General features: G+C 36.9%; 1 pseudogene; it reads right to left on the bottom strand.

The window, feature by feature from the left end:
- Positions 1-295: 295 nt before the first annotated feature.
- LOC114686827 overlaps positions 296-23,749 on the bottom strand; it is a 33,808-nt pseudogene continuing 10,354 nt past the window's right edge.

The following is a 23,749-nucleotide window of genomic DNA, read 5'->3' as shown; positions in this document are numbered from 1 at the left end:
ATCACTAAATAGCCCATCTAGGCTCTCTGACCTTAAGATTTCATATGATGCCCCAACATTTTAGCACAGAACTTAATGAAAGGCCCATGGTGCTTCAAATATGACAACAGAATGTGGCTGATTACAAGGTTTGATCGATAGAATTTAGGTCCAGATCATTTGTTAAAACTTTATTATGCATCTTATTTTCTTCATTTTACATGGAGAAACTTTATATTTTGACACAATATTTAATGAGAGAAAGCAGCTTTTAACCCTTTAGATTTGCTTACAGTTGTAAATAAGCTAGATAAACTTAATGAATATATTCAGCTTTAGCATTTGTGACTCTGAACTTATGAAAAGAATTTATCTTTGGTCTTAACAAAATAATGTAGCATTTGGGGCAAAGATGCAAAGAAATAGCCCTGCACTTGAGGCTAAGATAGAGAAGACCTCCACGGCCACCAGAGCCTTGCCTTTGGTGCTTTGGTAGACAGCTAGAAAGGTGACCCAAACACTGCAGAACACCAGCATGCTGAATGTCAGGAACTTAGTTTCATTGAATGTGTCAGGCAGATTCCTGGCCAGGAAAGCTATAGTGAAACTTGCCAGGGCAAGGAGCCCATGTATCCCAGGACACAGTAGAAGGAAATCACTGAACCTTTGTTACAAATAATGATGATGTGGCCATGTTCCATGTGTACATCAGCATCAACAAATGGAGGAGAAGTTCCTATCCAGATTCCACAGAGAAGCATTTGAATCATGGTGCACACGGGGATGATGAAGTTAGGTGCCCCTGAAACCAGCAGTGACCTCATTCTTTTATCTGGAACAGTGACTTTGAATGCCAGTACTACAGTAATAGTCTTTGCCAAGACAGTAGAGGTGGCTACAGTGAAGACAATTGCAAATGTAGTCTGCTGCATTATACAGGTGATTGTATGTGGATGGCCAATGTAGAGCAAGGGACAGAGAAAGCAAAAGATGAGGGAGATGAGTAGGACATAGCTGAGAGCTCTGTTATTGGCCTTGACAATGGGAGTGTCTTGGTGCTTCAAGAAGACACAGAATACAACAGCTGTGAGAGCAGAGAAGCACAGAGCCAAGCAGACCAGAGATATTCCCAAAGGATCTTCATAAGCCAGAAAGGTTACAACTTTTTTGAGGCAGTGGTTTGATATGTGTTGGCATACTGATCAGGTGGACACTTCACACATTCGTCCATGTCTAGTATAGGAAAGGCATTGTTATCAGTTTTAATTTTTCTTTTTTTGTACAAGATATACAAACTATTAATGCATTCAAAAGTCATAGATAAAATAGCCTTACATCTCGTGGTCAATGGAAATCTAAATATGGTTGATTCATATGGTTTAATTCCAATTTCCCAAATTTATCATTTTTATGAAAGCCCTTGTTCATCTTTATCTTACATACTCATGAATTTCCTAGTAGTTTTCAAAACAATAATGTACTGTCACATAATATTTAGATTTATGCTACAACATACCTTGGAAAGGATCATCGATGGAAGTACACTTTTTATCATTATTTTGTGCAATATACAAAACCAGAACTTACAATGAGCTGCTTCCATGCATCTTATGGTCTATCATCCACAAATTTGATTCCACATTAATGGCCTCATAGGCTCCTTGGACATACAAACTCAACCTACTTTATGTTTTTGCAAAGAATCTATAACATATACTTTAAGCAATATAATCCTTATGTCATCCTAAATATTTGTCCTTATACACATAAATAAGTATAGTCCTTACTCTTCATCATGGTAAATTATCTTGCAACAGACAGAGACCATTAGGGAAAAACACAACCAATGAAAATTTAAAGTTTGGAGTCTAGTCCAAAAGATTCATCTGCAACACTATTCTGTCACTAAGGCTCATGGAAAATTGCATGAAAGCTGGTTAGAAAGCTTACAAGAGCCACTTCACAGAGTTTGATGTGTGTCTGTGTTTCATAGGAATATCATAAGCAACATCCACAATGTCTCACCTATATGCTTGCTTAAACATGACTTGAACACAGGCAAAAACAATAGACGTGACAAAGATAGTTGGAGAAAGATCATCAGAAAACAGCTCTATGGAGAGAACTACAGACAGTTAAGGAATATTGTAAGTGGAATAGATTATCTGCTCCAGAGAAATGCACACCAACAGATAATCTTTGATAACAAATTAGTCAGCCCTGAAAACATAAGAGCTATATCACACACACTGAACAGGTTGTACAAAGAAATATATTAATATATAAAATATTTTTATGTGATATCAGTTAATAAGAAAATAGGCCGTGAATTTTAAAGTGAGGTGGGAGGCATGTGTGGGAGTTTTTGAGGAAGAATAGGGAAAGGAATATTATGTAATTGCATTATAATCTCAAAAATAATAAAAGCAAACAAAAGCATTGATAATATCAAAGAAGACAGAGACAACATGAACAAATTACCACCTAAATTTTCTGCATGTCAAAATCATCATCTTTGGCTTATGTTTCAATGTATGAATTTTGGAAGGGTATATTTTTTTTTGCCAGTTTTACTAATTTCTGTAAGATTCGATTGCCCAAGTCTCATGACTGTTTAGTTTTTATTGAGAAACATCATGGTGAAGATAATGTTCCATATATAAAGGACATATTTTGAAAGACGACACTGGATGGGGCTGAGGACAGCCTTCCACCCATAAGTTTGTAATTTACACTGCAGTTCATTCAGTTTTCTTTCAGTTGCACTGAGCCAACAGGTCATACTGAGAAGTGATGGTGTCACCCAGTACTGAGTCTCTTCATTGAAAGGTGGACATTCTTTTTCAGTTTTTATACTTTCTTGGATTTTGATAAACAATGTTATTTAAACTAGTAAATCTCAGTACTCAAATAGTTGAACTTTTTTTCCAATTCAAAATTATTATGTGTTATAAAATGTATTTTAAAGCTTTAAGAAATACACATAGGATGAAGGGTAATTTAATCTAACTCTGTATAGTATCCTTTATTGGACCAACACAAAGTCAATAAACAAAGTGGTTTATCTTCTTCAAATTTTCACTGGGTTCTGATATAAAATATGTTTAATATTCAGTGTAATTTTTAAAATATGTCCCTCATCTTCACAATTCTTGTGTTCAAATCATATGGAAACATATACATTTTGGTCTTATTCTTAAATAAAACTTCAAGTTAATTATTTAGCTGTAGCTCATCACTCCAACCTCAATTAATTCCATCCTTCAGTTACCGCATATAATAATAATAACAACATTTAATGTATTTCTATGAAATTCAATATAGATACAAACCATATATTGAATTAAAAACTCTCTACTCATATTTGTTATGATCATCAGAATTAAATATTTATTTCAGAGTTGAATATGTTGGCCTCCTAACTCACCTGTTTACCTAGAATACTATTGTAAATGAAAACTACCAATGATTGTATTGACCTACCATAGCAACAATAAAAAAACACATGTTTCTAAAAATGATACAACATTATTGAGTATCCACTTCTAGTTAGAGCCATTGGGGAACACTTGGAAAATATGGATGCTTTGGTAGTTTGAATGTTATTATTCTCTCTAATCATATAGAGAGTGGTACTTCTGGGAAGTGTGGCTTTGTTGTTGGAGCAGGATGGTATTTTTGGAGGAAGTTTGTCACTAGGGGCTGGGCTTTTGAGGTCTCCTTTGATCAGGCTCAGTGTGACATCCAGTTCACATCCTGTTGCCTTTAGATCAAAGCGTATAATTCTTAGCTCCTTCTCCAGTACCATGTCCTTATTCAGCACCATTTCTACCTGCATGCTACCATGTCCACATGATGATAATGGACTAAGCATTGTTACTGTAAGTCACTCCAATTAAATGTTTTCCTTCATAGGATTTTCCTTGGTCATAGTGTCTCTTCAAAGCAGCAAGAAACCCAAGCAAGAGAGAAGTTCGTCTCAATGACTGAGGTATTGATGTTATAGGCCTGATTGTACTTTTATTTGAAAGAATATAGATCTTGGGACAGTAGATTAGAAAAGCTTTAAGTGCTGCTTAATAGACAGCATGGGAGACAGTGGTGATGAATGTTATTTGATGAACTGTGGCAGCCTGGCTCAAAGGGTTTCAGAGAAGAAGATAATTATTACAGGGCCTAGACATGATCCTTGTAATATTTTGGTGAAGAATGCAGGTGCTTTCTCCCTTGTCTGAAGACTCTGCCTGAGGCTAAAAGTGAGGAGGTTTGGATTAATTCTATAGACCGAGGAAATCTCAAAACATCCCAATATTGAGAATATAGCACAAAAAGCTCACAAAATTGCCATGTGTGCTTATTAGTATTAACTCTATTGAAGATTTATAAAGGAACAGGTGAGCAAGGTAATACAAAATGTATAATTTGAGGAGAAAAGGAACACTAGGAATTGAATGAAGCTAAGTCCTGTGTTAAGGAGTTCAACTGATTAAGAAGTGGAATGAACGTATTGGTCACTCATGACAAGATCCCACCATATAAGTTTCCAAATTGTGAAAAAGACTTAAAGAAAAGCATAGAGCCTGGTGTGGTGTATACACCTTTAATCTCAGCACTCAATAGGATAATGTTGGCACATCTTTGAGTTTGAGGTCAACCTTGTCTGCAGATTCAGTTCAGGATAGCTAAGCTCAGGCAGTGAAGGATACAGTGAAAACAGAAAGTTGGTGATGATGTAATTCAACAAGGAGACATGCTCCAGCCCAAGCAGTTGCAGAACTGGGAATTTTGGCCACGTGGTTCTGGTTTTAAGGATTGAAGAAAGGATTATGGACACATCTTCAATGATTAAGGACTGTTGCTGAGGCAGGCATTTGTCAGGGGTATCCTGAATGGAGGCCCAGAGAGCCCATTGTGTGAACCTGTGAAGGTAAAGTCTGGATTACTTGGAAATGCCAAGATGTCTGAGATTCCAGAACCTTTTTGGGAGAGCTACTAGAAGGTCCTGGAACCAGCACAAGAGAGAGAAGTGTATTGCTGTCCACAAAGCTGAAAGGAGTTGGGGTTCTGAAGAGTGTTTTGACATCAGGCATGGAGATACAGTTTGGACCTTCCCCAGCTCTTCATTTTTGTATTGGTCAAGTATCTCACTGTGCTCCTTTCCTGGGTTGATAATGGTAATGTATATCCTGTGCTATTGTACATTGGAAGTATGTGATTTATTTTTGATTTCGATTTTATAGGGATTATGGTTAAGAGATAGCATGAATCTCAGAAGAGACTTTGTTCTTTGTACTTTTAAACATAGTTGAAACTGTGATAAATAGTGAGGATTTTTGAAGTTGGACATTTTGCATTATGATGTTGTTAGAAGCTTATGGAGGGCAAAGTGTAATGGAGTAGTTTGAATGGAATTTTGGGCCTGATAATCTTATTGGGAGTAGCATTATTAGGAGTTGTGGCATTGTTGGAGGAAGTGTGCCACTGTTGGGGTGATCTTTGAGGTTTCTTTATCAGGCCCAGTATGATACCTTGTTCATTTTTCTGTTGCCTTTGCATCAAGATGTAAAATTTCCAGCTCTTTCTCCAGCACCATGTCTACCTGAATGTCACCATGTCCCACCATGTTGATATTGGGCTAAAATTCTGAACTGTAAGCCACCCCAATTAAATATTTTCCTTTATAAGAGTTGCCATGGTCATGGTGTCTCTTTACAGCATTAGAAACTGTAACTAAGATAGGTGCATAGTATTCATATCTTTAGTAATATTGAAAAGTATTTACAGTTTATTATAATATGCTGAATTCTAAAATATAGGTTAGATGCTGAGGAAAAATACCCGAAGGAAATGTCTATGATGGTTGTTTGGCTCGAACTGTTTGGGGGGTACACAGGCAGGGGGATTGAGATCTGTGCCTAGTCTATGGGCAGGATTCTGGAACCCAGTGCCTCTGGTGTGACACCTTGCTCAGCCTTGGTGCAGTGGGAAGGGTCTTGGACTGCCTAGACTCAGTGTGCTGGCTCTGCTGCTCCTTGGGAGACCTTGATTTGGAGGATGTGGGGATGCAGTGTGGCTTGAAAAGAGAGCTGGGAGTGGGTGGAGGGAGAAAGAGTGGATCTGTGGAAATTTTCTTAATTTAGTAGAAAATTTCTTAATAAAGAAAAATGAAAGAAAAAACTGTCTAAGAGGAATGCTAAGTTCATTTGTTCTGGATGATGGGATATAGTGTCGTTCATGAACAAGGCAGTATATTATTTCAAATAGCCGTGTTCTTAACTTTAAGTTTATAACGACATTTATCTTGTCCTTTTCCCAAAGAGATCTTTAATAACTATACAAATATGGTAAGAAGTAAACAATCTGTTGAATATATTGGTAAATTATATTCTTACTTGTCATGTTTGAAATTTCATTTTCTGGGACAGGGGTTACAATCAAAACAGCAGACAGCATTTCCCTGCTGAGGGGATTTTCTGTGTCCAGGACTGCAGGCTGACTGCATATGGAAGGTGGAGTCTGTGGAAAATCAGATACAATTTTTTAAATAAAAGCTCAAACATATATGACAAAAACAGCAGTGATTCACAGTATGGATCCACTGAAAAGTCTCCCTTTACATACATGCATCATATTATAAAGCATAATTTCAGTAACCTTCTCATGCTTTCTTTTCCTCCAGACCCAGTTCCACAGTTTTCTCCCTGATGCTGCACCAGAACACTGGTTGCAGCCTCCTCCTCCTACCACAATCTCCCATAGATGCCATAGACCATTGCTTCTTAACCTCCTTTTCTCGCTCATCCCATATCACAGTACCAACTCTAGCAGGTATGCCTGCTTAAACAGATGCCAACACTGCCAGAAAGCTAGGTAGGCTATGGCAGGCCTTCTTCTGTCTCTCTGTTCCCTAGATACAATCCTGCATTCTCATTAGTGCTGCAACAGAATGCCATCTGCAGCCTTCCCTCACCCTGCTTATATCTCATGTGGGTCAACAATATATTCCTTCCTAAACTTCCTCCCAATTCATTACTGAGTTCCAGCCTTCAACTCTAGTAGGAATCTCCTGTTAATTCAAGTGCCACCCTCCAAGTCAACAAGTAGTTTTGTAACAGACTCAACCTCTTTCTAATACTCTTGGGATACAATTATTTTAAGTCTCATTTCCCAGCTCTGTAAGCTGTAAACCTGCTGTGTTCTCCCTTTCCTGTCTGATACTGTCCTCAATGGACCACAAAGACCTTCTCCTCTAACATTTCTTTCCTCAACTCATCCCAATTACCCAACCTCAAACACCAGCAGGCATTCCTGTAAACAAAGTGGCTGAACAAGCAGGCAATACACAGATAAACACAGACATCACACTCTGAACATCCAGAGAGGAAACAGAAACCAAGGGAAAAAAAAACACCAGACAACAAAGACAAATCCAAACATCAGCACCAAGAATTTTAAGCATCCAAAACCAGATGCCAGGATGCCAGCATAAAAATCAATCAACAACAGCCAGGACAATATGTCTTCATGAGAACCAGCTATCTTACCTCAGCAGGCCCTGAATATCTAAACATACCTGAACATACAAGAAAAATACCTTCAAATAGCCATTTTGGTTTTGGATGGAGGTCCTAAATAGGAAATTAATGAATTCCTTAAAGAAACATGGAAAAGCACAAGCTGACAGTGTAAGGAAATATATATAAAACTGTTTAAGACCTGAAAATGGAAATAGAATCAATAAAAATACCCCAAACCGAGGGAATTCTGGTGGTGAAAAAATTTAGTAAATAGACATGAACTACAGAGGAAAGCTTCCCTAGCAGAATACAATAGATGAGGGATAAAATATAAGTCCTTGAATTTATGATAGAAGAAATGGGTACATATGTGAAAGAAATTATTAAATCTGAAAAAAATATCCTGACAGGCTATTCGGAACATTATGAAGATCAAGCCTAAGAATAATAGAGAAAGAGGAAGGAGAAGAAACACAGCTAGGGCTCAGACAATATTTTCTATACAATCATAGAAGAAAAATTTCCTAATATAAAGAAACAGATTACTATAAAAGGCACGAGAAGCATAGAGAACACAAATAAATTGAACAAGAAAAGAAAGTGCTTTTTGCCACATAACAGTAAAAACACAAATCATACAGAAAAAAGAAAGAATTTTAAAGTTGGCAAGGAAAATACCAATTAACATGTAAAGACAGGCCTTTTAGAGTTATCCCAACTTATCAATGGAGTCTCTGAAAGACAAAAGTGCCAGACAGAGACCATGTTTGCTGCCCAGACTACTATACTATCCAAAAAACTTTCACCAATCATCAATGGAGAAATAATATATTCCATAAAAGAGTCAAATTTAAACAATATCTATCTACAAATCCAGTTGTACATAAGATACTTGAAGGGGAAAGTCCCAACTAAAGAGGTTAGCAACACAAATCAAAATATAGAAAGAATTTCACACACAGAAAATTAAAAGAATGGAATTTCTCTCTCTCTCTCTCTCTCTCTCTCTCCTCTCCTCTCTTCTCTCTCTCTCTCTTCAAGCACATTCTCCTTTCCCCCAGTAAAATAACATGAATGAATATCATTGGTAACGGATATCTCAAAATCAGAGGTCTCAATTCCCAATAAAAAGATACAGCCTAACAGATTGGCTGTCTAAACAGGATCCATGCTTCTGATTCATCCAAGAAATACCCCCTAACATTGGTATATAGACATAACCTCAGGGTGAAGAGTTGGGAAAAGATAATCCAAGAAAAATGTATCTAACACTCAAGCAGGTATAGCCATTTTCATATCTAATGAAATAAGTGTCAAACAAAAACTAATATAAAAAATAGAGAGAGATACTACATACTCAACAGAAGAAAATAATTTCAAAAAATTGATATTTCAATTCTCAATATCTATGCTGCAAAAAACTAGGGCACCCAGGTTTGTAAAAGAAACACCACTACAGGTTAAAACATACATTGGTCCTCTCAGATGAATACTGGAGACTTCAACACTCCACTCTCACAATGGATGGTTCCCAGATAAAAATTCAGCAGTGAAATACTGGAGCTAAAGAGACATTTTAAACCAAATGGACCTAATTGTTATTTCCGGACCAGTTCACACACACACACAAAGAATCCTTCTATACTCTGCACCTCATGGAACTTTCTCTAAAATTGTCCACATATTCAGACAACAAAATATCCTCAACATATAGAAGAAAATTGAAATAACTCCATGTATTCTATCAGACCACCAGGTATTAAATCTGAAGATCAACAACAACAACAACAGAAAAAAAAAACAGAAGCTACAAACTCATGAAAACTGAACAACTCTCTACTGAATGAAAAATGAGTCAAGATAGGAATTAGGAAAAAATTAGAATTTTCCTAGAATTCACTGAAACTGAATACACAGCAAACCCTATGTGACACTGTGAAAGTGCAGCAAAGAGAAAAGTTCCTAGCAGTACGTGCCTTCATAAAGAAACTGGATAGATCTCATACTATCAACTTAGCAGCACACCTGAAAGCTCTATAACACAGCGATAAACTCACACCTGAGTAGTAGATGGCAAGAGATAATCAAACTGAAGGCTGAAATTATAAAATAGAAACAAAAAGAACAATGCAAAGAGTCAATGAAAACAAAGAGCTGGTCTTTGAGAAAGTCAACAAGATAGACAGAGAGAGAATAATTAAATTAACAACAAAACAAAACAGAAAGGAGGACATATCTACAGAGAGTGAGGAAATCAGAAAACTATAAGTACATAACCAGAAAACCTATACTCCACAGGAAACACTTTAAAAACCTGTACTCAATCAAAATGGAAAATCAAAAAGAAATGGGCAATTCTCTCAACAGATACAGCTTACTAAAGTTAAATCAAGATCAGTTTAACAATTTAAACAAACCTATAACCCCAGTGAAATCAGAGTAGTCATTAAAATTCTTCTAGCTAAAAACAGAGGAAAAATCCAAGCAAACAAACCAAAGAAAAAAACAAAAAACCAATCAGCAAATGAAAAAACTCTAGCAATCAATCAGAAAAAAACAAACAAACAAAAAACTCATGGCCTCATGGTTTCAGCATAGAATTCTAACAGACTGTCAAAGAGTTAACTCTAATCTTCCCCAAATTATTCTACAAAATTGGAACAGAAGGAGCATTGCCCAATTCATGAGCCACAGTTACCCTGATATCAAAACCAAATAAAGATTCAATAAAGAAAAGAGAATTACAGACCAATTTCCCTCATAAAATAGATTAAAAATTATTCAATAAAATACATGCAAGCCAAATCCAACATCATATAAAAAGATCATCCACCATCACCAAGTAGGTTTCATCCAGAAGATGTAGAGATATTTCATCATAGGGAAATCAGTAAGTGTAATCCACTATATGAATAACTGAAATAAATGAAACTGTATGTTAGATGCACAAAAGGCCTCTGACAATATCCAATATTCCTTCATAATAAAAGACTGAAGACATTAGAAATATAAGGGCCATACATAAAGATATTAAAGGTAATTTAAAGTAAGCCTATTACCATCATAAAAATAAATGGAAAGAATTGAAAACCCTTTCACTAAAATCAGTAACAAGACAAGGTTGTCCACTTCTCATATGTATTAAAATATAGTACTTGAATTTTAGTTATGTCAGTCAGATAATTGAAATAGATCAAGGTGATAAAAAGTATCATTATATGCAGAGGATATGATAGTATGCCTCAATGACATTAAAAACAAATCCACCAAAAAAACTCCTACAGCTGATAAATATACTCAGCAAAGTGGCTAGACACAATATTAATTAAAAATATCAACAGCCCATCAATGTACAAATGAAAAACAAAAATAGTCAGGGAAATACACTTTCATAATACCTCAAATAATATAAAACATCTTGGGTAAACTGTAAGCAAACAAAGAAAATCTTTCTACAATAAAAGCTTCAGTCTTTGGAGAAAGATATTTGAAGAAGAAATAAGAAGATGGAAAGATCACCCATGTTCATGGATTGGTAGGGTTAAAATAGTAAAAATGGCCATCTTCCAAGAGAAATCTACAGATTCAATTCAGTCCCCATAAAACATTCCGATACAATTCTTTTTTTTTTTTTTTTTTTTTTTTTTTTGATTTTTCGAGACAGGGTTTCTCTGTGTAGCTTTGTGCCTTTCCTGGAGCTCACTTGGTAGCGGCAGGCTGGCCTCGAACTCACAGAGATACGCCTGGCTCTGCCTCCCGAGTGCTGGGATTAAAGGCATGTGCCACCAAAACGCCCGGCCCCAATATAATTCTTTATCAGCCTTGAAAAGACATTTCACAACTTCATACAGACAAATAATCACCTCAAGAGAGCAAAAAACAATCCTGAACAGTAAAAGAGCTGCAGGAAGTATCCCCATCTCTTGTTTCAAGTTTGTACTACAGAGCTATAATCATTAAAACCACATGGTATTGGCATTAGAACAGACATATTGATCAATGGTATTTAACTGAAGACCAGATACAAGTTCAGATACATATGGACACCTGATTTTTGGTAGAGAACCCAGAAACACACACAGGAAAAAAGATAGCATCTTCAACAAATGGTGCTGGTCAAACTAGATGTCAGTATGTAGTAGAATGAAAATACACCCATATTATCACTCTGCAAAAACCTCTAGTTCAAGTGGAGCAAAGACCTCAACAACAACAACCAAAAAAAGAGATAAAATGAACATTATAGAAGGGAAAGTGGGGGAATAGCCTTGAGTGCATTGGCACATGAGATGACCTTCTAAACAGAACACCAATATTGCAGGCACTTAGTCTGCCAATTAATAAATGGGACCTCATGAAACTGAAAAGCTTATGTAAGGCAAAGGACATCATCAATTAGACAGAGAGGTAGTCTACAGAATGAAAAAAGAATCTTCATCAACTCCACATTTGATAGAGGACTAACATCTATAATATAGAAGGAATTCAAGAGACTCAAATAATCAATTAATAAGAATACAAATAATCCAATTAAAAAATACAAAGACCTACACAGTGAATTCTCAGGGAAGAATCTCAAATAGCTGAGAAACACTTGAAGAAATGTTCCACATCTTTAGCCATCAGGGAAATACCAAACAAAACTACTTTGAGATTCCATCCTACACCTGTCAGATTGGCTAAGTTTAATAACACAAATGATATCTCTTGCTTGGTGAAAATGTGGAATAAGAGGATATCAGTTCCATTGCTGGGGGAGTGCTAATTGTATATCCATCATGGAAATCAAAATGTCAGTTTCTCAGAAATATGACAATATCTCTAGACCGAGCTGTACTGTTTTTCTGCATATATGTGAAGGATACTCCATACTACCACAAGACACTTGATCAACTTCATTCATTGAAGATTTGTTCATGATAATCAGACACTAGAAACAACCTTGCAGCATAATGGATAAAGAAATATAGTATACTTATACAATTGAATATTACTTAGGTTTTAAAAAAATGATGTTATGAAACTTGCAGGCAAATGGATGGAACTACAAAAAAACCCCATTCTGAGTTAGGTAACAGAGATCCAGAAAGATAAGTATGGCATGTATTCATTTATTGGTGAATATTAACATTTAAATAAATGATAACCTAGCTCAATCTATAGACCCATAGAAGTCAGGTAATGAGGAGGCATGAGAGGCACAGGGATATTCTGGGAGTAGGAAGTAGAATAGATTTATTTATAGACTGGGGCTGGGTGGGACAAGAGTGGGGGAATCAGGTAGGAAGACCTGGTGAAGGGAGAGAGTTAATGAATAGACACCTCAAATTAGGGGTCTTTTGAGGAGTGTGTGAGGAGGCCCAGAGCAATGGAGAATTCATGGAATCTATGAAGGTGATCCTAATGAGGACTTCTAGTAATGTATGATAAAGAGTTCCAAATAACCATCTCTTGTAGTGAAGCTAGACTTCCACCATAGAACTAGGTTACATTCAATTGAATTGTTGGCTAAGGAGATCCCATGGAAATCTCTAACGCAGGGCCGTTCTGCTAAGACAAATCATGCTCTCTGCAAACTGACAGTGGGGCCTCCTGGTGGAGGAGAGCATGCATTACAATGCCTTGAAAATGAAGAAGTCAATCTGCTACCTACATTGAGCCTCATCCCTACATTCTATGTTGTTCAGAAGACAGTTTTCAGGCTACCAAAGATAAATGTGGGCACCAACCCACACAAAACCTTTGACCTAAAATACATCCTGCCAACAAAGTATGCTAGGGTCATTTTGGCACAGAACTCATGGGAGTGTACAAGCAATGTCTCAGTTGACCTATAGTCAACTCCATGAGAAGAAATCATACCCAAAACAGCTTGGGTAACCATGCACCAGAGACTCGACAGCTCAGAGATCAATACAAGTTTGTCTAAAAACCAAAATCAATGACATTATTTTTAATGATGTTCTGCTATATTCACAGATCAGTGCCTTAACCAGTCATCATCAGAGAAGCTTCCTCCAGCAGGATATGGGAACAGATTCAGAAACCCACAGCCACATAATATGTGGAGAGTCTAAGTGTGAGGTCTCCATCAAATACCTCCCATTTGAGTTCAAGGAATCCTGTAGAAGAGGAGGTAGAATTGTAAGAGCCAGAGGAGACAGAGGACACCAGGAGAACAAGGTCTTCTGAATCAACTAAGAATGGCAGATATGAGCTCACAGAGACTGAAGCAGCAAGCACAGAGCCTACATGGGTCTGCAACAGGTCAGGATTAAAGTATTAGGTTTGAATTTTGTGAGACCCCTGACTGTGAGAATCAGTGGGTCTCTGACTCTGTGCCAACTCATGGGATTCATTTCTGTCTGTTGGCTTGCCATGTCCAACTTCAATATGATAGTTTTTCCTTTATTTTATTATACTTTCTTTTGCTATATTGATTGTTATCTCTAAGAAGCCTATTACTTTCTACTGAGAAACAGAAAGGAGAGTGCATCTGCAGGGGAGGAAGAGGAGGGAGAAACTGGAAAGAGCAGAGGAAAGGTAAACTATAATCAGCATATATTATATGAGAGAAGAACCCTTTTCATAGAAGAAAGATAGAACAAAAATTTCATTGTTTTTTTAAGATAAATAGATTATAGATGAAGTTTTCCTGTGTCTCGGACTGCTGGCAGTCAGACAAATCTCTCTCACTAGCGTCCCCTAAATAAACACACAGAGGCTTATATTAAATATAAACTGTATGGCTGTGGCAGGCTCCTTGCTATCTAGTTCTTTTATCTGAAATTAACCCATTTCTATAAATCTATACTTTGCCATGTGGATCATAGTTTACCAGTATATCTTTACATCTTACTTCTCATGGTGGCAGCGGCTGTCAGCATCTCCTGACTCAGCCTTCTCCTTATCAGAAGTCTCCTCTCTGCTTATCCCATCTAGACTGCTTTCCTGCCTGGCTACTGGCCAGTCAGTGTTTTATTTATCAATCAATCAGATCAACAAATTTACAGGATACAGAAAGACATCCCCAGCTAAATTTTATGAATGTATGCGGACTTACATATAGTTAGGAGAGAGAGAGAGAGAAGACAGAGAGAGAGAGAAGAGACGAGAGAGAGAGAGAGAGAGAGAAGAGAGAGAGAGAGAGAGAGAGAGAGAGAGAGAATCTAGGAGGGTGGAAAGCAAGTGGGTAATAAGTGTCAAAGTGCTTTATCCCATGTGGAAGCATAAGCAGACCATTTAATTTTAGGCATTTATGCTACACGTAAAGCATTAGAATTAAGACCAAATTACCTGTCTAAGACATGTAGCCCATTCTATCATTTCACCAGACATATACAATTGTTGGTAATTTGGAAAATGTCCAGAAAACTTTCCTATTTTCACCTTAAGTCCAAAATTTGGTGGAAAATCCATGATGTAGAAAATGTCATACTCTGCATCCAGTTTTAGTTTTCTGGTTCATGATTACAAGGTCTCCAGCAGGATTTACAAATTGTATGTTCTTCAGGAAAGAGAACATCTAAAACACATTTGTCAATTTAATTTCAACTGGGCCTACACATTAGGCAGACAATATATTGTTTGTAATGATCCTAATTTTCGTTAGCCTTTCCTAAAATGTAACTATTATAAGTACTCAGTAATATAGAAAAGAAGAAATTCAATGTAGGTATAAAGATTCAATATGCCTTAAATATACAATTTTCTTGCTGGAGGTCATGCCTTAACACATGCACACCTGAAATGTATGCTTGAAGAAGTGACACAATTCCTACTTCTTTTTACTTTCTTCATTACATTGATCAGCAATTTCTGGATCACAAAAAGACAAGTAATTTCCTTATTACCATTTAATAATTACGTGAGAAAATATTTTTTTCAATTGTTAAAATCATGAGGTGTGTGTTTGTGTGTGTGTGTGTGTGTGTGTGTGTTTGAAACATCTGAGCAAAATTTCTTGACTTAGATTGTAAAATGCTGACTTGGGTGCCAGTGTTGGCTGCAACATCATTTATGATACTAACATGATCTACCTCACATGCACTGCTAGGGTACAGGCACATAGGCATTTAGGAAAAAGATTCCTTATTTACATGCATTTAGATTTTATGGTTCCCTTTAAGAACATCTCTATGAGACACATGTTATTCAGTGTAAGACATACTACCTTCCAGGGGTCAAATTCCAGTTCCTTCCCAGCATTATTGGACCATGTGTCTACTTGTTGCAGAAGCACCTCATGGAGTGAATGTGCCACAGCAAACACAGCATTATATGTTATAGTTTGTATCACTCATGGCCATTCCAGATGGTGTCCTAAATAACCATTTCAGTAGGGTTTCTGTTGAACAATACTTCAGTTTGTTACAATTAGATGATGGTAAAGAACACTTAAAATAAGTCCACCACAGGTTTGCAAGAGAAATTTCAGTACTGTAGTTTGAAGGATCACTCTCTGCAGAAATTGTTTAAAACCAGATACCTCAGAATGCTGATGTGAGAAAATGAGAGTCCATGAGGGGATTAAGCAAGAAATCTCCTCTTACTGTGATCATATCAAATTGTGACACACTGACCCAGATTCTCCGAATGTCTAGAGATTGCCATAGGATAAAGTTCCACTTTAGAAGAGATTCTTTGTCTCCATTAACAATCACAGCTTTTGCTGATGATGTCATGATTTGGTTATAATACTTATTTAACATTTTAAAGTATACCATTTGATCTGTTGAGATCATAGTCACAAAAGCTAAACAGACAATGTTTCTTTGCATCTCTCCTCTCCATTCAGAAAGAAATTGATTTCCATGGTCATCATCTGAAATGATCATTCCCACCCAGTTCCATTTCAGGTGAACCATTAGGGATATCATAGCTAGTGCTAGAGATGTGTCCTTGGGAGACATCTGATACAGGTGAGGAAATTGTTCATTGGGCATTGAGGAGAGATTGAAAATGACCATAGTAAAGCTGAAAGACATAGAACATAAGCAACAATATGAAGGTGATGGAATGCATAACAGTCTAATATCTAAGTGTCCTAAACAAATGTGGGGAATTAGAAAGTATGAATTCTTCATCTAATTATTAAAATCATATCTAATTTCTTGTGATTATCTAAATAAGTACAGATTAAGTTGTCAGGTAAAATATTACACCATTCATTCATGCCTATTTGTGATAAAGTTATGTTTTCCCACAGAAAATATTTGAGTATTTATGCTTTATGGATCAGCATAGACACACAACCCAGTCTCGGCCTTTTCAATTGCTCTTGGAACCCAGAAAGTTAATGTGAAGGGAAAAAGTAATTCATTTAAAGTAATCCACCCAGTCTTACCTCTGGAGTTCTGGAGGTGTACCGGAGTGGCACAAGAATGGCAGATTTTCTCCACAGTGGTCCAGTAAGTACAATTAAGTATCTTCTCTGTTTTGTGCAGTAGTAGTTAGGAAAATGTTCAGTTTCTCTTGAGGAGAAAACAGTTTTTATATGACTAGCAAACAGATTACAGTTAATGTCAACTAGCAGTGAAATATTTGGTAAAATATGAGGGTTCCTGTTGATTTCTTCCATGGCAAAATAAAGAGAGAATATCAAGTGGATGTTCTTTGGTGTCAACCTGAAAACAGGATAATATTGAGAGTTTAGGTTCCAAAAACCATAATGTTAATCACACTCATAGTGGGTTCATCATTGGATTCTTTTTTCTTGACCCAGGTTTATGATGACTCACATAGATCCTATTATTGTGTCACGTTAGAATGTGCGTCATGGGGAAGAATATGAGGATTCTCAAATGATTTTTTTATTTTTATTTTTTTGAGGGGGTGGGGGAATATTTTCTATCAATGGGATTCTATAATTTTGAAATTTCCTACAATTCTACCCTGTTTTCTGTGAACACGGTGAAAGTCTTTATGCATTCCATGGAACAGAAAAGAAGCCCTGGCCAACATTGGATCTCTTCATACATTTACATTGTAATTCTAATTCTTACAATATGTAGAAAATAATTTGGTATTATCTGTTATCTAGGTAGCTATACTTTTTTTTTTTTACATAGAAGCAGTACTGGCCAATGTCATGACATTGTTATGGTTATGAAGAATATGTGTTCTTTGCTGTGGGATGTTCTGTATGTCAAATGTGTTGCTCTGATTGGCTAATAAGTAAAACACTGATTGGTCAGTATCCAGACAGGGAAGTATAGGCAGGACAAGCAGAGAAGAGAATTCAAGGGAAGTGGAAGGCTGAGGCAGAGAGACACTGCCAGCCACAGCCATGGCAAGGGAGATGTAAAGTACTGTAAGCCAGGAGCCGCATGGTAAAGTATAGAGTAATAGAAATGGGTGTCCAAAGGCTCTAGTTTCCCCTTAATCCTGAGAATATTTAATAAGCAATCCAAAATGGAGCTAAAAACAACTTTCTAGTTGTCTCTCTCAAGTTGGCAGGTTCCTGGTGTGAGTATTTGAACAGCAATATGCAGGAATGAGACATCTGCAAGTGGCACATTATGCTGCAAAATGGATTTAGTCTTTGGTAGTACCAAAAAAAAAAAAAAAAAGTTTTCTGGGCTGAGTTGATGGCTCTCCAAGCTGGTGATAAACTTACCACTGCCATGTTGGGAAGCTGAGGTGGGCGGAGCCACCAGCCACAGTGGCCATTTTGGTCTTACAAATGTTGCAGTTTAAAGCAATAGTTACACAATGAGGGAAATTCAGATGAAACAAGACTTTAAATGCTTTACAATGTATGTAAAAATGTATGTAGGTTTGGAAAGAGAGAAAAAGGAATATATACAGTTATATAAAGAAATACATAGTTTTAAAAATGAAGTCTTTAAAGAGACAGTAAAGGTAGTATAAAAAAATAAGCCACATAAAGATGGATATTACACAGAGAATCTAGATTGTGTTGTCTTTGGGATTTTTAACTGTAGAAAAACAATTGATCATAAAAGTGTTAAGTTAAACAAATACATATATTTTAAAGGTACCTTGACTTCAAAATTTGGATGTAAGGATATGTTGCTTTGGAAAGAGGCTCTGCTTTTGCTTCCACAGAAAGCCAGAGGCTATGGATTTGTTCCAGATTAAGATATCAGGTTTGACCAGCCAAGACCCCTGAAAGGTCTCTGATGACCCATGGCCCAGATGATCCAACATCCAGAACAGTTCAAGGCAACTGGCTCAGACAATACACCCTCACAGACTACTCCTTAATCCTAAAATTTTCTTTGTGTCCCCATAAGATACAGCCCCCCTCCAGCAGGAAGTAGTAAAGAAGCTATGCCAAATCCCAAATATACCTAGTTGGCTTTGGAGATGGAATTGGCTCACTCCTTCTCTAAACCCAAGCATATTACTAAAAGTAAAGGTTAAGAAATTTTGTGTCCCATATCAGAAGAGCCCTCTGGTGTGGGACAGAGAAAAACCAATATTTTTATTAAAACAGGTTGATATAAATGCAATCTCTTTCTAAAGAAGAAAAGGGATATGATATAGATATATAGGATATATGATGATAGAAAGGGTAGATTATTAAACCTACTTTTAAAGAGCAACTTGTTTAAAATGTTTTACATTGTATGATTTTAGTTTATTGATACAAGTTTAAACTAATTTTGTTATACTGTATATATATTTCTATTTGTTTGAGGTATTATGTTTATGTAACTCATTTAGATTTTAATGGATTAAAAATACAGATTAATAATTAGTCTTCATGATAGTCAAATTTACATTATGTTAAGTTTTCTAGGTATATATAGATATATTTCAGATAGACAGGTAATCTTCAAACACTTCAAAGACCTACAGAATATGGCATTTAAAATATTTTAAAAATTTAGACTTTCTGGAAGTGAGACATGTCTGCTCCTGGCAGCACCAATTTACTTCAGAGAGGATGGGCATCGAAGACACTCTATATGGAGTTTATCTTCTTCTTGGCAAAAAAGCCATTTGGGCAAGAAACTGTTCTTGCCTGAACTGCTTGACTGACCCATAGGAAGGTGACCACTGAACTTTGCTTGGCAAAATGGTCCTTCAGGTTCCTGCTTCACAGAGGAAACTGCCAGACATTCTACAGGACACTGAGAAAGTGACTGAGAGACTCTAGACCTGTGGGCTGAAGACAGATGCCCCAACTTTACAGAAGAACTTTGGATGACTGTCCAGGCTGCCAGCTGTCTCTGTCTACTCTTGCAAGATCCCAAAGTTGCTTGCATCCTTCTCCATTTCTCAGGTAATAGTATATATCCTTCTGAGGTCTTTGATGTAGTTGAAGACTAGAGATAGTTATATTTTCCTTAGTTATGATAAAAGATAAGTTAGATATGAAACCTTAGACTCACAAATATAGATAGATGATATCTTCTTTAATTTTGCCAAATAGACTAGAATATAAATAGACTAGATATTATAACTGTAATTCTTGCTTGATAATTGTTTACTGTAATTTTACTATGTGAAAGTTAAAACCTTCTTTTTGAAAAAAAGAGAAAAGGGAAGTGCTGTGGGATGTTCTGTATGTCAAATGTGTTGCTCTGATTGGTTAATAAATAAAACACTGATTGGTAGCCATGCAGGAAGTATAGCGGGACAAGCAGAGAATAGAATTCTGGGAAGTGGAAGGCTGAGGCAGAGAGACACTGCCAGCCACAGCCATGACAAGGGAGATGTAAGGTACCAGTAAGCCAAGAGCCATGTGGCAAAATATAGATTAATGGAAATGAGTTAATTTTTTTTTTTTGGTTTTTCAAGACAGGGTTTCTCTGTGTAGCTTTGCGCCTTTCCTGGAACTCACTTGGTAGCCCAGGCTGGGCCTCGAACTCACAGAGATCCGCCTACCTCTGCCTCCCGAGTGCTGGATTAAAGGCGTGCACCACCACTGCCCGGCGGAAATGAGTTAATTTAAGATAGAAGAATTAGATAACAAGAAGCCTGCCATGGCCATACAGTTTGTAAGTAATATACGTCCCTGTGTGTTTACTTGGTTGGTCTGAGTGGCTGTGGGACTGGCAGGAGAGAGAGATTTGTCCTGACTGTGGGCCAGGCAGGACCAGAAAATATCTAGCTACACTTCTTTCTGTGTCAACAGTTCTGAAAATTCTAATGAGTCATAAATCATGCAAATAGCATAATAATTATTACTTTTCCTCCTTGCTTCCACACAGTTTTCTACTTTTCATTTTCTATTTGAGGCTTTTAAATATTGAATGACATAAGGTTGGTGATAATTACAACTTTTTTCTGAGAGGAATGAGTTCCTTTCACTTCACATGGACCCTTAGGTTGTACTAATGCATATCATCCTGTATACTTATGTGGTATCACAGAACTGCCACTGGTCCTAGTAGGTTCAGATTTGTTTTGATATGTCATAATTCTCTAATATATTCACTTGAGGTTTGTCTTTCATTTAACATATTTTAACTGGTTATAACAGCTTTGATATAATTTTTATAGTTTGACAATCTTATTTAACCATAACATATCATTCCAGTATTTTGTGTATGAGTGCTTTTGCTTTCACTTCATGTTCTATATTTTCTCCCCTCCTTTGAGTATAGTACATATTCAGAAAAGCTATACATGATTTGTGTCTGTGAATTTGGTATTGAATGCTGAACCATTATGTTCCCTCTATTTTCTGCTTTTGACGCCTGAATAATTTTTTCCTGTCATGTCTTTTTCCTTCATATCCTACAACTTCCTTTTTTTTTCAGAAAGGCCTAAAAATTTTTACATATATTCTAGGTCCTTGCCATTCTGCATTGGAGATGTATATGTGTTGTTAAAAGTGAGTTTTTCAATTAACCCACGGCTATTATTGTTCTGTGAATGTTTAATATGTCAAATGATATAGAACATTGTTTATAAATTAGTTGTTTTGCTACTTAAATGAATTTTCAGTTTTATATTAAAAGAAAGAAAAGACTAGGATAGCTTACAAAGGCCCTGATCTTACATTGTACTACATAACTGTTGTAATAAAAACAGCATGATATTGGCACAAAACAGACATTTTGATCAATAGAATGTAATTGAAGACCCATACATAAGCCATCGACCTATGAGTAACTGATTTTTGATAAAGAAGCAGAAATATACATTGGGAAATATAGAAAAATCTTCATAAAATGGCACTGGCCAAACTGGGTAGCTGATGATGAACACACATTTATCTAAACCTACACCTTCACAAAACTTAATCCAAGTAGATCAAGACCCAACTTAAGACAAGATACACTAAATATGATGAAATAGAAAACAGAGCAATAGTCTTGAACTCATTGGTACAGGCAAAAGTGGTTTTGAACACAACACTGGCAACCAGAAACCCAAACAACAATAAATTACTTGAATCTCATGAAACTGAAAAGCTTTTTTATGGAAAGAATGCAATCATTCAGACAGAGTGAAAGCAAGAACATGGGTAAAGGTGTTTTTTTTTGGGGGGGGAACTAATTCAGATCCACTGACATCTAAATCTATATAAAGAAAAAACCACAAACAAACAAAAGACCACTGCACATCAGAAGACAAATAACCTAATTAAAATGTGGTACAGAGTGGAGACACTCTGCTGGACTAGAGGCCATTCTTCCTGCCAGAATCTTAGGTAGGCCACCCATGCATGGACTGCCCCCAACCTCTCAGTGCTGCCCACTCTACTCTCAATTGCTCCTCCCCTTTCTCGTCACCATATCCTGGCTTACAACTTCCAACAGGGGCACCTTTTTTACTAGAAGCCATGCCTTTCTTGACTAGAATTCCAGGTAGGCTATATTTTCGTGGATCACCCACACATTCTCCAGTGCCCAAATACTCTAACCCCTATACCTCCTCGACCCCCCTCACCATGTCCAAACTCCCAATTCAGGCTCAGGTCCCCTGTTTGGCCATAGGCCATGCCATGGCACCAAAAATCCAGGTAGGTGCCTTTCTGCAGATACCCCTCATTCTCTTCATTACACCCATCATTCCCCAACCCACACCTTTCCTTGTTGCCTTGTTTCAACCACCAGTGCAGGCAGAGATAACCTCCTGGCCAGTCATACTGGCCAGAAGACTAGGAATGAAGCAGAAACCAAGGAAATAAAACACCTACCAACCAAGACAAAGTCAGAAATTGGGACCTAGGCCTATAATCACTCCAAAGCCAGATGACTAGATACGCAGTTTAAGAATACAACCAACAACATCCAAAGTAATATATCAATGCCAGGTCCCAGCTATCTACTACAGCAAGCTGTGAATAATCTAACACAGCTGAGGCACATGAAACGACCTTTAAAACCAACTTTATGAAGGTGAGAGGAGTACTTAAACAGGAAATGAATAAGTTCTCTACAGTATGCCAAGGAAAAACAAACTGTTTCAAGGAAACGAATAAAATGGTTCAAGATCTGAAATTGGAAACAGAAGCAAGAAAGAAAACACAAACTGAGGCTGGGGAGATGGCTCAGAGAGAGAGGTTAAGAGCACTGACTGCTGCTCTTCCAGAGGTTCTGAGTTCAATTCCCAGCAACAACATGGTGGCTCACAACCATCTGTAATGAGATCTGGTGCCTCTTCTGGCCTGCAGTCATACATGCTGTATACAAAATAAATAAATAAATAAATAAATAATAAATAAATATTAAAAAAGAAAAAAAACAAATTGTGGTGATCCAGGAAATGTAAAAGCTAGGTAAACAAACAAACTCTTCAGATAGAGAACATCACCTTTTCATTTCACAAAAATAAAAAAAAGAATCCCAGGACTTAAAGATGTGATTGAAAAAGTGGATAAATCAATCAAAGAAATTTAATCTAAAAAATTCATGATGCACACCATCATGAAAATATGTTTGGATACTGAAAAGACTAAACCTTACTTGTGCTTAAGTGAGCACTAACCAGGCAGGGCCTCAAGGCCTTCCTGATTGGAAGACATTTATGGCCCCACTGCAGTTCTGCTCAAATGGGAGTTAGCCTGCCACAGGCCAGTTGAGGCACTCAATGCCCTGGATTGCAGGAAAAAATTCATGAGCACATGCAGTTCTATTTAGGTTGGGGCTAGCCAGCTGGGGCCTTTAGGGCCAGCCAATGGGAAGATATCCATTGGTCTTTTCTTTACCTAGTGGCACTAGGCAGGTATGTATCATTATGATCAGCAAATATGTGGTGGAGAAATGGAGAGAAAGGGAGCTGAATGGTTCATGTGCTGTGGAAAGAGACAGAAAGGAAGAAATGAAGGC

The sequence above is a fragment of the Peromyscus leucopus genome, unplaced genomic scaffold (assembly GCF_004664715.2).
Source record: "Peromyscus leucopus breed LL Stock unplaced genomic scaffold, UCI_PerLeu_2.1 scaffold_1185, whole genome shotgun sequence".
Lineage (NCBI taxonomy): Eukaryota > Metazoa > Chordata > Mammalia > Rodentia > Cricetidae > Peromyscus > Peromyscus leucopus.
This window is presented reverse-complemented; position numbering and strand designations above follow the sequence as displayed.